The 15,012-nt window shown below is 37.2% G+C and overlaps 1 protein-coding gene and 1 pseudogene across 1 annotated transcript in view; both read left to right on the forward strand.

Annotated features, from left to right (window-relative positions):
- The window catches only part of Hecw1 (HECT, C2 and WW domain containing E3 ubiquitin protein ligase 1), a 411,800-nt gene that overhangs the window by 259,150 nt on the left and 137,638 nt on the right, over positions 1–15,012 (forward strand). The gene's annotated exons all lie outside the window — the stretch shown is intronic.
- LOC114095159 (E3 ubiquitin-protein ligase Mdm2-like) lies at positions 12,558–14,829 on the forward strand (annotated as a pseudogene).

Raw genomic sequence — 15,012 nt, forward strand, 5'->3', positions numbered from 1 at the left:
CTTAGTCAGGCCCTGAATGATTAAAATTATCTGATCCCAGTGACAACAGAGATAGATCCACGCACAGCTCATTACTGGAGTGATCAGAGATAGATTTTAAATATGGTTTTATATATTTTTAATCATAAGTTAAACATAAAAAATTAAAAGATAATTTTAAAATGCCCAACTCCCTTGAAAATTAAGTTAAACAAAAATTCCTTTAAAAATCTATGGGTCTTGGAGGAACTTTGATTGGACAAAGGGGAGAGAGGGAACAGGGGGCATGGAAAAATAGTGGAATGAGATGGACATCATTACCCTAGGTACATGTATGACTCCACATGTATTGCAACCCTACATCATGTACAACCAGAGAAATGAAAAGTTGTGCTCCATTTGTGTACAATGAATCAAAATGCATTCTGCTATCACGTATAACTAATTAGAACAAATTAAAAAAACCTATGAGTCAAAAAAGAAATCATGACAAAACTAGAAAATATTTTGAAGAAAATAATAATGAATATATTACATATCTAAATTTGTGGGTTGCAGCTAAATTAAAAAAGAAGAAAGACTTAAAATCAGTGACCTGAGTTTCCAGATGAATAAGCTATAGAATTAACAGAAAATCAAACAGAAAGAAAGGAGAGGGAAATCTATTGCAATAATAGTAAAGATAAATGCAGAAAAATCAATGAATTAGAAACATTCATAATAGTGAGAATTGACAAAGCTAAAAAATAATCTTACATATATCAAAAAGATAATAAGATAATATTATGAACACATTTATGCTAATAAATTTGAAAATCCCAATGAAATGGAAAGTCCCCAGAAAAACACATCATGCTAAACTGACACAAAAGTAGTAATGCTGAATAGTCCTGTGTTATAAAAGAAATTGAATATGTAATTTAAAAACTTTCCAAAAAGAAATCCCTAAGCCCAAATATTTTCACTGTTGAATTTTCTCAAACATTTAATGAGGAAATAAAAATAATCTTATGTAAATTCCTCCAGAGAAAGAAACTTGTTTTTGAAACAAACAAAACTTTGATACCAAAATCTGAAAACATCAAGGAAAGTAAATTAGAGTCCAAAAATCTTTCATGAAAATCAATGCAAATATTCTAAATAAAATATTAACATATTGAATTCAGCAACATAAAAAACTAATATTTCACCAAATTGTGTTTATTCTAAGAATGGAAGATTAACTGAAAAATTCAACCCATATAGCAGTCTCCAGTGTACCTGTCACTGGGTACTTGATAAACTACAGAAATGTATTGCTCAGAATTATGGAAGCTAGAATGTTTGGGATCAAACACTGGCTGTTTGCTGTCCAGTGAGAGCTATTCTCTCTGTTTCCAAGATGGTGCCTTGCTGCCCTGTTCTCAGATGGTGGAAGGCTGAAGGGCAAAAGATCTTGCATGCTGTCCAAAGTCTCTTTTATAAGGACAGTAATCCATTGCCATCATGACTTAATCACTGCCTCAAAGGCCCCACTTCTTGGTACCATTACCTTGGAGTTTATGTTCCAACTGTGAATTTTGGAGTAATGAATCTAACAAAAAAATGAGGAAGATCTACTGAGCACTATTACATTTGCTAAGAGAAATTTAAAACAGCATAAATAAAAAGATAAATGTTTAAGTCTTAGAAAACTCAATGTCATTAAGTTGTTGATTCTTCCCCAAATTGATCTGTGGATTCAGCAAAATACCAATCAATTTCCTAAGAGATTTTTGGGTTTGTTTTTGCTTTGTTTTGTAGTGCTGGGTGTTGAATCCAGGCTCTCATCATGCCAGGCAAGTGCTCTACCACTGATCTATGTGCCCTATCCCCTAGGAGGTATCTTTAATGTAACTTTAAAAGCTGCTTCTAAATTTATGTAGAAATACAAAAGGCAAAGAATAGGTAAGAAAAAAAAAAGCAGAAGAATTTACAACAAATAAATATAAAATTACAGGACTTCAAATGGTGTGTCATTGGCACAGAACAAATTGCTGATTAAGTAGAATCCAGAAATAAATGCACACACATCTCATCATTGTTTTAAGACAATGAAGATATTATAATGTAATAAGAATGACCTGTTCAGCAGGGCACAGTGGCACACACCTGTAATTTCAGTGGCTCGGGAGACTGAGGCAGGAGGATCGCAAGTTCAACTCCAGTGTCAGTAAAATCAAGGCACTAAGCAACTCAGTGAGACCCTATCTCTAAATAAAATATAAGATAGGGCTGGGGATGTGGCTCAGTGGTTGAGTCCCCCTGAGTTCAAACCCTGATACCAAAAACAAACAAACAACAGCAAAAAAAAAAAAAAAAAAAAAAAAAAAACTTGAAAAAAAACTATTCTGAATCAATTATAAATCTAGATATGAAAGCATAACAACAGAGCTTCTAATTAATAAGAAAACATATGGGTATGCCTTCATGACCTTAGGGAAACAAAAAAAATTCTTAAATAGAACATAGAAAACATAGAAAGCATTAAATAAAACATAAAATTTGATTAATTGGATGACAATAAAATTATGAACCTTTGTTCATCCAAACTCTACATTTAGAACAAACTCTAGAGTAGATGAAGATATTGAGATAAAAATAGAGGTCAAAGAACTGATAGCTAGAACACACATATCACACCCCCCAAAAAAAAATCAAAGAGAAAAGGACAGAAACCAACAGAAAAATAGACCAAAGACTTGGCAGGCACCTCACAAAGGAGTATGTCCAAATGCCAATGACCATGTGAAAAGGGCTCAAGTGAACATTAAAAGTGCCTGGGAATACCCAAAGCACCCCCACCAAAATAGCTGAAAAGAAGAGTCACAATAACTAACACTGGTGAAGTGTTACGCACATGAGGCTCAGCTGACAGGAAGGAAGGAAGAAGAGAGGACATCGGTTGGGGGCAATTTCAGAAGCCAGGTGGGAGATCATGAACCTTGGATCAGGCTGGTAGCAGCAAATATGGAGACAAGTGCGTGTACATATAATTAGTTCCGGTACCTCAATTTTGGCTCCCAACTTATCTCCCTACAGTGCACTTAAAATAAGGCTCCAGCATATAAGAGGAACTTTGCACAGAGCGTGTAGCTCAAGGGCTGCCTCTAGTGCTGGTGTTGGCTGTGAGATGATAAAATATTTCCCTGCAATTACCAAACCACTGCCCTGACAACCTGTAAGGTCAAATATAAGCATAACTTCATAAGGGTAAGACTTGGCCCTAAACCTGTAGAGCATACTTCTAGAGGCCAAGCTGCTCATCAGAGTTATATACCAGTAGATTCCTTGCCAGAGTTATCACATTTAACCATCCCAACAACATCATGAGTAAATCAGGCAGGGAAATTGCCAAAATTTGATTTACAAAGCAGAACAAGCCGGTCAGGTTAGGCTGAAAGTCCCATCCCCTAGAGACAAATATAAGAACCTGGCCAAGGGTCTTGAGCTCCAGGATATTAGGAGAATTGCTAAATGGTTGCTATAATCAACCAGGCCTAAAGAGTTTTAACCAAACAATGATTGATTTAAAGTAGATTGTTAACTTCAGTCCTGATGGATTAGACATTGCGACATAATTTAATCATAAATTAGATTGCACTTTTGACCCTTGACAAAGTAAATATTGTTTATGTCTATAACACTAATACACACAAAAATAATGTTTATGGAAGAAAAGTGTTCTCTGAAGTGCACAGCTAGTATTGGCAGTAAGTGTGTAAGAAACCCTAACCAATAGCACTATTTCTCTAAAATGGTAGTTTTTAAAAAATGGATTTAAGTTCCCCAACATAGATGTTTTATCAGCTTTTCCACCATTGCAACCAAAAGACCTGACAAGAACAATTTTAAGGAGAAAAAGTTTATTGGGGGGCTCACAGTCTCAGAAGTCTCAGTCCATAGACAGCTGGTTCCATTCCTTGGGGCTTGAAGTGAGGCAGAACATTATGGGGGAAGAGTGTGGTGGAGAAAAGCAGCTAGGACACAGCATTCGAAGCAGAGAGAGAGCTCCACTCTTCAGGGACAAACTGTACATCCCAAAGGCATGTCCCAAATGACTCACCTTCTCCATAGCTAAACCATAATAATAACATACTTTAGTACAAAATCAGTTCTTTCATTGATAAAAACAGCTGCTGACTTCTTTTATAAAAAGCACCCATGAATAGAACACCAATGTAACTAAGGGACATAAATTCGTTTTACATGGAGTGGGAGACCCAAATTATGTGCCTCTTGTCCCACAGTGATTCCTGAGGTTCATGCACTGAACCCAGGGAACATAATTTGATGTTCACTAGCTAAATGATTTCTTGTACTTGCCTGTTAGCATCATTTTTCAACATCTAAGGAAGATAGAAGTAAAGAGTTTGAGAGCAGCAGTAAAACCCAGTGTCTAGTCAAAGAATCTATGACAACCATTCCTAATTTTTTGTGGAGGAATAGAGTGAACTAGGTGCACTCTATTGAACTTAACTCATCCATTCATAGGTCAGTGATAGGTAGCAGCCAGCTTATGTGGTTGAGCGGAGCAAGCCCTGCATATCTCTTCCCAACTCCACATTTACTGAAATCAGCCATGGTGGGAATATTGACACCGTAAAAATTGGCAAACACTACAAATCAGAGCTAGAACTGGGTGTCTAGTTTATCAATTGAAGTAAGTTCAATTAAAGCCCAGTATTAGAAGTGACATCCCTTGGGGATGATACCAAAAATCAAAGGTGGAACTAGAGTCAGGGGGGAGCAGAACTATGTGGATTTCCAAGCATGAAGACAAAGAAAACCAGATACAAGTAGAGCCAAAGGAGGATCTAGGAACAAGGAAAGCAAGGAAGAATCAGGAATGGTGGTGCAGGTGGGAGGAAGAGAAGGCAACACCTTTCAGAAATGGTATGTTTCTGTCTTTAGCATAAAGAGCCAATAGGGACTAAATCACAGAAACAGCCAAATCGTGTGGATTCTCCTTCCTTACTCATTCAACAGAAATTCCATTTCAACTGGGTTTAGCTCTGACTGCTTTTCCATCTTTTGGGGGACCCTACTAGCAAGTCCTATCTCTGTCTCCATCGTATTTGTTTTGCAAGGGGTAAATGACTATGTCACAGTGACAAATCTCAAGTCATGTCAGGCTTTACTCTATTTCACTTTTGCATATTTTTTAATGCTATGTGTTACAAGCCTAGAAAAAAAAGTTAATAGAATATGAATAAGAACAAATAGAAATAGCAGTCCTTTCAAGGTTAAAACATTAAGAAAAATCAATAGTGCTCTTGTCATACCATAAATTACTTTTAAATTGCAATTTTGTAACAACTGAATTAGTATGTTTAGGTTATTGAGTTCATGTATTACAAATTACCACTATAGTAAATCCATGATTAATTAGCTAATCTCTCACATTTGGGGAAATTGGGGATTTTAAAAAATTTAATACACAGAGTGAGGGCATAAGAAGTTATTATTTATCCTATAAAAGTTTTGGCGAACTTAGAGGCGATTAATTGCACCCATCCTTGACTAGAATATTATTTTTAAAGACTGCGTTAATAGGTATAACTTAGTGTATTTGTAAGTGAGAAATAACAGAAGTGATACCGTACAAGTAGTACAGTGATTTACAGAGTGATTAAAAGGGAATGTTATGCAGATAATGTGGAAGAGCAGATGGCAAATCCATAGTGATGGAGTTAACAATAAGCTTTCAAACCTAGCTAATATAACCAAGAGAATATGTGAGAAAGACAGTCAGGGCAACTGAAATCTCACTTACGCAGACCTTCTTACAGTACTACCTGTTTCTGAATTTGAACCTCATGCTTGGCATCCCAAAATTCAGATTTTTCAGTACCAGGCATGATTAATTCTTACAAATTATGTTGTAATTAACTGAAACTAATTTATAAAGGTAATTAGAAGTACCAGAAGTTGGGAACAAAAAGACAAATATGTTATGATCTCACCATTAGGAAATCCTTAAGAAGTTTTTAAAAGTTTGATTTCATAGTGTAATTTGAGAAAAGAGGGTTACCAGATTGAACCTCTGAAACTATGAGCTAACATAAACTTTTCCTTCTTGTAGGGTCTTTTGATCACAACAACAACAACAAAAGAGCTGACTAAAAAAGATTATTGATAGATATCTGCTTAATTTTGCAGCCTCAATTCTATAGGGTAATACCATAATCAGTTTTAAGTTTTTTTCCAATAACTGCATTTAGTTAAGCTCAAAGGTCTCTGAATGATGTCTTAGACACATACCATCACCTTCTGGTCACTTTTAGTTATAAATAACCCAATCAAGTCTCATTTTATATTCAATGTAAATCTCTTTTCTGTCTGAAATTAGCTTTCCTCACTATGACCAAAGTGACCAACAAAAGCAATTTAAAGAAGGAAAAGTTTATTTTGGCTCTGAGTTTCAGAGGATTCATTCATGGCCAACTGAATCTAAGGCAGAAACATCATGGTAGAAGGGCATGATGGAGGAAAGCTGCTCAGGTCATGGCAGCCAGGAAACAGAGAAAGGGGCCAAGAAGATAAATCCTCTGGGGTATGTCCCAAGTGACCTATATTTCCAGCTAGGTCCTATCTCCCAGTAGTCCATTCAGTCATAAATGGATTAATTCACTGAAGAAGTCAGAGCCCTCCTGATCCAATCACTTCCCCAAAACCTCATTAGTGAACATTGTTATATTAGGGACACATAAGACTTTGGGGAACATTCCAGATCCAAACCATAACATCCCTACTATAGACCAGGATTATGATTTGAGACTCTTGGAGAGGCAAGAGGACATTCTCCATTTTTTTTTCTCCTTTGGGGTTGTGAAGGGAATGAGGGATCCACCTCACTTTTTCTCTGTAAGAATAATAACTGTTGCTGTTAACAACAGTTAATAACTAACTGTTATTGGGTCTGTTATTGGGTCTGTCCAATAACAGTTAGTTGAAAGAGAAAAAGTGAGTCAGAGATTTTCTCACTTAATAGGCTGCCTTATGGTACAGAGAACAGTAGGGTAGCTGGCCCTATTACTGATCTATCTGTTTAGATATGGGCACTTTAGATATTGGGCACAATCAAGAAACAGAGAGAGCTCTACTCACAAGGGACAAAGCATAATCCCCAAAGTAACAACACCCCAACAACCTACTTCCTCTAGCCATACTACCTACTAATTAAAAAAAAATTTAAGTAAGATTAAGTAAAGTTTATACATAAAATAAATGTCAAACATCTTGCATACCCAATAGAAGAACTTAGGATAGATCAAGGGTCTCCTGATATCAGAAGAAGAATCAGAGAGATAGTACCCAGCATGCAAGATACATTTTGGTATTTTTCATATGAACTCTGTTTTTGATTTGCAGCTGTTTTTTCCATTGTCTGTGTTAATGATAATTTATTTTCTTCTGGTATCTTTGTCCAGTTGATATTAAAGATATCTTAACATCAGAAAATTATTTGGGTAGCTGTCTCTTTTATAAACTTTTATTGGGCAATTGATCTGTCCCAAGAAGTTTTAGGAAAATTTACATGTAAGGTAATCTGGGGATAAGATATTTGATTATTAATTCAATATTTAATGAATCTCAATTTATTCAGGATTTTCCATCTCCTCTTGAATCTATTTAAAATATTTTATTTTTCAGAAAGTATGTATTTTCTATTTATTTTTAAATTTTTTATAATACTATACCCAAAACATATGCTATACTTCCAAATATATACCAACAACCATGCTTTTTATATTTATGATATATCTCTTTTTAATCTGATGCTTTGGTTTATGATTATAATATATAAAAAATAATTCTGAAAAAAGTCCCTGAAAGTCTGTGGATGGAAAACTCCCCACATTTTTGCATATTTGAAATATCTTGTGTGTTGGAAGGCTGATACAGGAGGATCTCAAGTTCAAAGCCAGCCACAGCAAAAGTGAGGTGCTAAGCAACTCAGTGAGACCCTGTCTGTAAATAAAATACAAAATAGAGCTGGAGATGTGGCTCAGTGGTCATGTGCCCCTGAGTTTAATCCCTGGTACACCCCACCCAAAGAAATAAAGAAAATATCTTTATTTTTAATTTACTCTTGAATGAGAGTGTAGTGGGCATAAACTGAACACACTGAAGTTTATAACTGACCACCAATATCAGTTTCCCACATTGTGATCTATATAACATTAGTCAACCACGATACTGACAAACACACACACACACACACACACTAGCAAAGGGGAGTGTCACCTGTCAAATATGGAAACACTGAATAATATCTCACAGATTCACTATGCATATTTGCATAATTAAAATCTTTAGTCACCTAATAGTAAAGAAATCTGATTCACCTTACTTTACTTAGCACTTATCAATGTTACAAAGAAACCAGCTTTGGAGATTCTATAATACACTGAATTAAACACTGTCAACAAACAACTGCATGTTTGTTCTAGAGGTATCTTCATTTGCTGTTTACCCTAATTTGGACTATTGTGTTAGGTTTCTATCACTATATAACAAATTACTGCAAATTTAGCACTGGCTGCCATTTATTATCTCACAGTGCTGTAGGTCAGAGTCTGAGTTCTCAGGATCTCAGGGCTGAAATCAAGGGATTGACCAACCAGTGTTTTCCTCCAGGGGCTTGTCCAGTGAAGGGATTGTTTCCAAGATCATTCACATTGCTGGCAGAATTGAGATTCTTTCTGGTTATTGGCCTGAGGCTGTTCTGTGGTCCTTGCCAGTTGGCCCTCTCAGTCATCAAAGTCAGCACAGGGTAGAAAAATCTCCCTTGCATAGACTTCCTCTCACACTCTCTCTAACTTCAGAAAGGGCTAGGTCTTTTCATAAAAGGGCTTATCTAATTAAGTCAGGCCTATCCAGATAATCTTCCTTCTGCTTGCTCAGTAACCTAATTATGGTGTGGCATTCAACACATTCACCCTTGCCCACACTCAACAAGAGGGGGTTATACCAGGTATGTACACTAGGGGCAGGAGTCTTGAGGGCTTTCTCCAAATTCTCTCACATTTATTATCCTGCAGTGCCAGCCTGTGTAGGTAGCCACACCCACACCCAAATGAAGAGCTTTTCTTTGCTTTATTTTAGAGCAGTCCATCACTATACTATAATCCTTAGATATTTCTACTGAAATAATACCTGTTGTGTCCTGGGCACTGAGTGTACCGTGTAGAAAGCATAAAGGAGTAGATTTTAGCTCACCACAATCTTGGACTGTGTGCTACTCCTGCAGTAGCAATACTGATGTGGAACTACCTCAGCAAGGAGCCATTCCTTCATTTATCAACATGTTCAATATGCATGCAATTTTCTGTGCACAAAGAGCTTTACTAAATACAAATGCCACATGTACATCTTCATGATCCCAGGAAAATCAATATAAGGAGAACTATGCAGGGGATACTAAAGCAGTAAAAGAACAGCTATTCCTGTCAGAAAGGGCTCCACAAAAGAAGTTTAATTTGAATGATTTTTTTGAAGGATGAATTGGTAGTTTAGAAGGGCAAAGAAGTTGAGAAAGAACAACATCTAGATAACTAGGAAGTTTGTGAAAATGTGTGAAAAAAATGAGGTCTTCAGAGAATCACTGAAATAAATAAAACCAAAAGGTAGGCAGGAACCAGACATATCATTAGGAAATACAGATTTTATTCTGTAGGTAATAAAAAATTAGAGGAAGCCATAACATCAGAGAACAGAATGATCAAATTTGTATTTCAGAGACAATTTTATCGGTGACTGTAAGAAAAAAGCTGAACACAGGGGACCAGTTAGGAAGATTCTGAGACAGTGGTGACCTAATCACAGCTTTTCATTTGCTTTTCTTCACTAGGAGAAAAAGAAACATAAACTTTCCATGTATTACAATTTTGGCAGAGCAGTGTTCACCATGCAAAGTAGTAAGATTCTCTGAAGTTACAAGGTTCTTCTCTCAGCAGGATGGTTTCTGGCACTGTCTTCCCAGGAGAGAGTGAAACTACATCCTACTTAGAGGGACAGGTCTTCCCTTACATCCCGACTCCAATGGCACAGCTTCATATTATAAAACCATGTTATGTTGTTATTCAGAGAGAAAAAAAATGCTCCTGATTCAATTACTAGTTGTACTAATGGAGTTGTCTGTCTATTATCCTTAACATTCAGCAGGACTATTTTTTGAGAGTCATCTTTAAATTCAATAAATAGTGCTACCTGAATTGAAAGTCAAATAGATTGTAAGGTTCTAAGGAAGGGTAGCTGCAGTTTGCATGCTCCATTTGCTTCTTTCCTGCTCTATCTGCTCCTTGGAGAACACTTACACAGGAAGCTCCAAGCCCAGTCCTTTTAACTTTCATTAGTAGCAAATAATAGTGCTGGCTGAATGGTACCACACAGCCGCTCATGAACAGAAATGATGTTTTATTTTCACCTCTTATATCTGGCTTTGAGAGAGGCAAAGTTAGATGCCACTCAAACTGCATTTCAAGACCTATGTCACATAACAATGTCAAGAGACACAAATTACAAGAATTTAAAGATCTTAATTGACTTTATTTTCAATTCTAGAATTGAGCAACATTTCATTCCATCAAATTGAATGTGTTCCAACGAGTCAAGCAAAAGAAGTTGGTTTTATAGACAGAGAAGGGCTGAAACGGACAGAAACAAAGAACAAAAAGCAAATGGGTCATTTAGAAGTTACATTCCATGTAAAGTGGGGACAGAGAGACAGAATACTAGAAAATTGACTAATTAACATTCAGTTACTTCAGGTTACTTTTTTTGTAAAGATTTAAAGCAGAAGGAATTTGTCAAGCAAATTGAAACTGGCCTGTTTGGGAATTTTGACTGTTATCTCTTTCCTGATTTTTTTTGAAAGGTCAGAAAACTTAGTTTCAGATTGACTTCAAGGATGAGGTGACTCCACTTTTATTTTTAGCCCAGTCCATTGGGGCTCGGTGAAGGAGCTTAGTCTAAAACAATGGCCTCTTCTAATTTTTATCTAACAACTGGGACCACTTTTACTCCACACTATGAGGCATTTAATCTTGGCTTCTAATTAGTATTAGTGCCCTCAGCCTCAATCTACTCAACATTATCCAAACCAAATCAACTATTCTTATGATTTTTTAAAAAAATTCTTACCCTTTCCTAACTTTCAGAAGTTTATTAGTGGACATAAATGTATTGCTATACTTCTACTCTCTGAGACTAGAGTCATCCTTTCTCATACCCCTACCTAAGGGGCTAAAAGAATATTTTCCAAGTCATGTTTAACATTTGAAATTTGAAAATTTCCACAACCATCTTCTCGTTTTTGATTATGCTATCATCTTCACAATGATGTCCCTTTTGTCTTAGCTACATTGTTGGGTTCCATTCTTTACTCTGCAACAGCCAGAAAAGACCTTTCTACCTATGGCACTGTCTTCATTGTATTCCATCAAACATAGAATCAGATCAAATTAGGGAAAATTTTAAAGCACACTGTCATATAAAAGGTTCAGATTGCAATATGGGAGCTTCAATTGGCCACCAGTTCCCTTACTGCAGTTACAGCATCACTTATAAAGCAATAAAGAAGAAAATATTTTGACTTTTTTAATGATTACTGATGTGTATTTTTAATTTTGAGAGCAAACAGAGCTTTTTAAGCTGATTTGTCTAGAGACAATTGGTTTAATTTCTCTGAATCATGCTGACAAGGATATAAAGCTTTTCTTTTGTGTTTATGATCAGAGACAGCATTTCAGAGAACTCAGGAAGACCTAAGTTCTAGTTTTATGGTTATGAGCCATTGACCTTGGGGCATATCTAAACTGTGGCCTCCGTTTTTATTTTTCTTCAACAAAATTCAGGACCTACAGTTCTTCCAGATTATCAAGGTCTATATATATGACTGATAATTTCCTTTACCTCCCTGATCTCACTTACCTTCATTTCCATTCACCATCATCTGTCCATTTCAGTATTTATCCCTAGATCTCTCCCAAATGTCACAAACTTTCCAGTTCTTCCCCTACAATCTAAGCCCTGATTTCCATCATTCTGTTCCTTGCTTGCTTTGGGGCATTCATTCATTCAGTCTTCGCATCATTCTTTGCTATCAGTCCTCCAACATACCTCACCCTTAGGAATTCACTCTTATAAATCTCTGACTTCTTCTTCTCCCACACAGCTTTCACTGACATTTATCCTTGTCCACAAATTTGCCACCCATTTCTCCTTGCCTGCCAGGCTTTTTCCCCATTTCTCACTTGTCTTACCTGATCCACCTCCTCCAGGCCTGACCCGTCTATGAACCACCTTCTCAACACACACACACACACACACACAAACACACACACACACACAGTGATGTCTCCAAAATGCGTATCTGACTATGTTATTTGCATGATTCAGATTCTTGAATTGTTCCCAGATGCCTTTGGTATTAGTCCACGCTCTGACCAGGAGGCTCTTCATGATCTGGAGTCTACATATCTATTCAGTTTCATCTCACAATTCGCCACTATGACCTAGACCTAGTAAACCTCCCATAGTTCCCATAGGGCCCCATGCACTGTATGTAAGCTTCTGCCCTTTTCCCATGGCACCCTTCTGCCTGGAATGTTTCCTCCACCCCTTTTTCACCCCACAGATGCTTACTCATCTGTTAAGGTTTGGAAAGTTAAGGTTCTAGAAAGTCATCCACCTGTTCATCAGACTCCTCCCCTCCACCAGTACCTCCTCTCTTCTCTCTAACTAGGCCCTTCAGGTAGTTACTCTGCATTTATTTCACTAAATTCAATTTATGGAAATTCTGTAAGACCTACCTCAGATCCTTTTTAAAGCAAGATGGAATAAGATAGATTATTTTAGTCCCATATCTAGGAACAGCGGTCCTAATACCTCTCTGGGAAAACTGAAGTCTATGCAAATTAATATTTCTCAACAACAGTGATTTTTGTCCCCAGGAGGACATTAAGCAATGTCTGGAAACATTTTTGGTTGTCATATCTAGGGAGGTATTACTAACTTCCAGTGAGTAGAGATCCAGTCCCATCCACAGCCATTAATAAGAATGCAACACAGAGGCCTGGGATGTAGCTCAGTGGTAGATGACCACTTGCCTGGCATGTGACAGGCCCTAGTTTCAACCCCAGTACCACAAAAAGAAAAAAAAAAGAATGCAAAGCAACAAACTATTGTCTGCATGTACCAAATGCCCCTAATGCTCAGGCTATTTCTGGAAGGCAGTGCTCACTTCTGGACTTCAGTGAGTTCAGCTCCTGTTGCATATGTGTAGGTGTGTGTGTAACTAGAAGGAAATCAGAGCAAGAAACCAATCCCAAAAGGCAGTCCTGTTCCCTGTGACTGAGGTCCTGCCCCTTCTGATTTCAGGAGCCTCCTTCTTCCACAGACTTAGTGCTTTGGAGCTGCCAGGGGCCTGGTTCCAGTGAGTGGAATCATCATCGGCTTTCATTTACCCCATGAAGGGAACTGGGGACCCTCAAGGGGCCCCTTCCAACAGAAAAAAAATCCCACATGATGAGGAACAGGGAAATGTGCATTACCAATAGGTGTGTCTCCTGATGGTCTGTAGTTTCCTCACAGATTCTGACCTCAGAACAAGAGACACGGATTAGACCAAAGCCATTGCCTTTGACGTTGTTAAAGTCAGTTGATACACAAAAAGACACACTTTGAAAGAGGTTATATATTGTCTTGACCAGTATATTACAAACACACAGTAACATGGGGAGAAACAAAAATATATATTGTTCAAATGATCTTATAAAAGACTCCTTTGCGATGCCAACTTTATCTGTGAGAGAACACAGGAAAATATGGTGATCTGCATCAACTTGGTAGCAGTCAATCAGCAAGAGCCATCAGATTCAGGCAGATCTGTGAAAACAAATACAATATGGCCAATGTCACTCCTCAGCAAGTCCCCACTCCCTCCCTGCCTCCAACTCCTTAGTCCCCCTTGAAGCTGGGTGTGATCACAAATACCCTGTGCAAGAGCCAACAGAAATGAAACCATTTATATATTTGACTTCTTGAACATTTCCTCATCTAGAAAGAGAACAATTAGAAGAAGAATCAGATGAATTTACTGGAGAACAACAAAGGAAGTACTACAAATCTGATAGGATTCCCTTTCTTTTGATGAAGGTCTGGTTCTGTATGGAGAATGTTGTGAAAGAAGTAGTAACGGTGTATCAACAGAAACACCAACAAATCTGAATTTTGATTATGTTGTAAGTGAACATTCAGGAATTTGGTTGGATCAGAATTTACTTTCAGATCAATTCAGTGTAGAATTTGAAGTTTCACCTCTCAATTCAAAATATTTTATTGATGGACAGGAACTCTCAAGGAAAGATGATGAGGTATACAACTCACCATGTTATGAGGCAGGAGGTTTGATGCAAATTGATTTGAAGAAGATCCTGAAACTTCTTTAGCTGACTACTGGAAATAAACTTTATGCAACCAAACAAATCCTTCCCTTCTACCATTCTGCACCAGATGTTGGGCCCTTCGTGAGAATTGGTTTCCTGAAGAGAAAAGGGACAGTAAAGGGGAAATCCCTGAGATAGCCCAATATAAGCAAAAGAAAACTCAAAACAAACAGAAGAGGGCTCTATCTTCCCGTCTAGGAAAACTAAAAAACAAAAAAACAACAAAAAAAAAAAACCTATAGTGAGTAATTACAAAGAATCCTGTGTTCAGGGAAATAATGATAGGATCACATGTGCCTCCCAACCACAAGAAAGTGAAGGCTACTCTCAGCCCTCACTTCCTTCTTTTCCCCCCATTGTTTTTATTGGTGAATTATAGTTGTACACGATGATGGGATTTGTTGTTACATATTCGTACATGCACACAATATAACAATATAATATGACCAATGTCACTCCTCAGCAAGTCCCCACTCCCTCCCTGCCTCCAACCAACCCCTTAGTCCATTGATTTTCATGAGCTCTGCCCCCATCGTTTTTTTTCCTTTTTCCTTTTCAGCTT

This window comes from Marmota flaviventris, chromosome 1, assembly GCF_047511675.1.
Source record: "Marmota flaviventris isolate mMarFla1 chromosome 1, mMarFla1.hap1, whole genome shotgun sequence".
Classification (NCBI taxonomy): Eukaryota; Metazoa; Chordata; class Mammalia; order Rodentia; family Sciuridae; genus Marmota; species Marmota flaviventris.